This window comes from Galeopterus variegatus, unplaced genomic scaffold (genome assembly GCF_000696425.1).
Source record: "Galeopterus variegatus unplaced genomic scaffold, G_variegatus-3.0.2 Scaffold3511, whole genome shotgun sequence".
NCBI lineage: Eukaryota > Metazoa > Chordata > Mammalia > Dermoptera > Cynocephalidae > Galeopterus > Galeopterus variegatus.
The window spans coordinates 98075-101389 of NW_007729622.1; positions in this window are offsets into that span (position 1 = coordinate 98075).

Here is a 3315-nt window from a genome sequence, read left to right on the forward strand (position 1 = left end):
GATTCAGATGTTTGTGTGCTTAAATTTGTCTTCTAGCTCTCTTTGATTTCCTTCATATTTTAAAATTCCTTTTTCCTTTTTTTGTTTGCCTGGGTTTATATTTTTTCCTATTCATTTATTTATGGCAGCTGGCTGGTATGGGGATTCAAACCCATAGCCTTGGGTTTATAAGGCTGTGCTCTAACTAACTGAGCTAACTGGCCAGCCCACTTGCCTGGGATATATTCACAAGAACATCTTTGAGACCAGAAATACTTTCTTCTCCTTGCTCTAACCTTCTGCTTAAGCTCTCAGTTGTGCTTTTCAGTTCATTGAATAAATCCTTCAGTTCCAGGTGTTCTGTTACATTCTTTGTAAGGGTATTAATCTCTTTGTAAATGTCCTCCTTCATATCCTGGATATTTTTTCTTATTTCATTGTGTTTTCTGAGTCTTCTTGTACCTCACTGAGTTTCCTTAAGATTTCTTTTCAGTCATTTCAAGGGCTTTCTGCTCTATGGCATCTGGTACTTCAGAATCACTATATTCCCTTGGTGGTGTCATATTTTCTTGTTTTTTCATATTTCTCATATTTCTACATTGACGTCTGGTCATTTGGTAGAACAGTTGATTTTTCTATTACTCTGGAGTGCACTTAGGGCAGAGAGACTCTCTCCTCTTTTTCCAGGCTACACTGGTGACTCTTCTTGTGTTGATACAGTCAAGTGGGAGACAGGCCACCCACACATCAGCTGTGGCTGCTACTGTGGCAGCAAGCCGCCCTTGTGGTGGCAGTGGCAGAACACCCATGCAGAACAGGTATTTGGCATGCTCCTGCCTTCTTTCATGTGGGTGAGGGTGCTCACGGCTCCTTCCTGGGTCCCTGGGCATGTTAGCATTTTGGAACCTACTCTACCATCTAGAATCACCCCAAGGATTGTGGGCAACTAGGCAGGAAGAGCCAGAGCTTCCCCAAAGCCTCAGCTTCCAGGTACTCACAAGCAGTTGCCACTATTCCCTTTAGCATGTTTACTAAGCACCCACACATGTGCACCCCACTGTGAAGAAGCCTGGTGTGAGAACTTTCAAGCCAAATAAATGAAAAGTTAGGGGGCTGGCTGCTTGCTTGCTTTTGTTTTGTGAATGGCATCACTTCAGCATTTTTTCTTTTTTGTAATAACACTGTTCTTTTAAAATAATCTGCTTGGCATGCAACTTTGGAGGAACAAAAAGTAAGGCACAACCTCAAGAGCACCATCAGGCATGTCATTTGGAATTGTTGGTAGCACTTACCCCTCCTTCCATGGGGGAGCCATTAAACTCATCCTCTGAGAGGGACCCTCACTGGGCTAAACGCCACAGAAAGTCAGAAATAATCATAGTAATGATGACATTACTGTAACAACTGTTGCTAGTATTTCTTCAACATGCTGTGCCAGAACCTGTTTGAGGACTTAAGTAGGCACACACTGAGGCAGGTGGTAATTTCCTCTGATAAGGAAGGGGCACAGAGAGATTTAAGTACCTTGCTCAGGCTCAAGCAGTAAGAGGCAGAATTGAAATTTAAATAGAGACTACCTGACTCTAAAACTTGTGTTCTTCATCAATTAAAACTTTTTTTGATTTCCTTTTTTCTTTGTTGGGGAGAGACACAGAGCAGCTGGGCTCAAGATGTTCCATTTTCTGCACAGTCCCTGGAGGCATCTTTAGTTTACTTAAAAGCGTAGAAGAACCTCTGTGTGCCCTGGGCAGTAATGAAAACCAGTGTCTTCTGGCCTCTTAACCAAAGCACACTCTTCCACAATCTTCCACTCCATCTTTGAACCTGGTGTCCCAGGTAACTGCCTACTGAAAACCCAGACAATAGGTCTGATGCACTAGTGGGATGCTGAGACCATCAGCACCATAATAAGGTAAAACTGGATTTCTGTTCATTAGCCCTCATTTGAGGATGCACTACTGATTTATTGATTTGGTTTTAAATAAGAAATGATTGTGTACCAGGTCCATAAATAACTAGAAATTTAGCCTAGGGAAGAGTGTATTGATTTTGGGAGACATAAGAGCTGACTTTGATCTAGAGGATAGCAAGATCCCCACACTGGGTGTGAGCACACATTGGCTGGGCAAGTACCCAGTGAGAGCATTACGTAAGGGGTTCTGAGGAGAGGGGCAGGTTGTGCCTGGACAGCTCTTCTTTGTCTGGGACTTGGAAGTGTATTAAAACACAGCTGTGTTTCAAGATTTGGAAAAACACTTAAAATGTTTGTAATTGGGCATTTTACCAGCTAGGATGCTTTCTCTTGCAAGAGCTAGAAAACTGTACCTAATTTACTGAAGTAAAAAAAAAAAAAAATTTTGGCTTATGAAATGGCAAAGTCCCGAGATAGTCAGGCATGGCTGGACCTGGACTGGGGTGAAGTTATCATGATCCCATTTCTTCTTCCTGAATTCTTGGCCCCAGTTCCTTGGTGTTGGCCCTGTTCTCAGGCAGCTTTTCCCCTCAGGGCAGAAAAATGGCTGCTGCAGAAGAGTGAGAGTCTTTGTGCCAACATTTCCAGAAAAATGGCTGTTGGGGAAATAAAAAATCCTGCCAACAAAATGACTCCACTCCTCCATACCACTATAGATGAGGGAGAAAACATGATTTAGTCTTGGGGATGCATATCTGATTACATGCATGCACATAGTCAGCAGGAGAATACACAATCTGGGCAGAATTTCACACACTTTATACACTAAAGTAAAAGAAAATTGAAAACTTCTCTTATCTCCTTAAGAGGCAAATAGATGTACCTTGTAGTAGACTTCTGTGTACCTCCGGAGACACTCCTGAGTCAAGTTTGGAGGCACGTGTTTGCAGTTCCCAGGGTCAGAAGATCCACGACCTTGCATTGTAAAATGTGGAGACTGGGTTTGTTTAACTCCTGAGTATAAGGTCTGGCTCAATGATCTGTTTATAAGAAGACACCCTAAGGGTGGAAATGGGCAGCTGCTGCCCTTTTATTAAATGAAACTGCATTGCATTTATCTGCACAGGCTATCACATAACACTGGCTGTGGCTGGGTGGTATACCCATTGCTGAACAAATTTCTGTGGCTGGAAAAAGGGACATACTGACTGGCTCGGGCTGACTTATGGAGGGGAGGTTTCCAAGAGGGAAACTAAGGTACAACAGGAAAAAGATACATGGATGCTGTGAAGACACTTGTGGATCCTTAGGGGACAGAGATGGGGAGGCAGTGTTCTTCAGGTTAAACCCAGCAGGTGACTTAGTCTGGCTGTCAGGAGTTGGTGTATCACTGTGCTGCCAATTCTCAAACCCCTTTTATAACC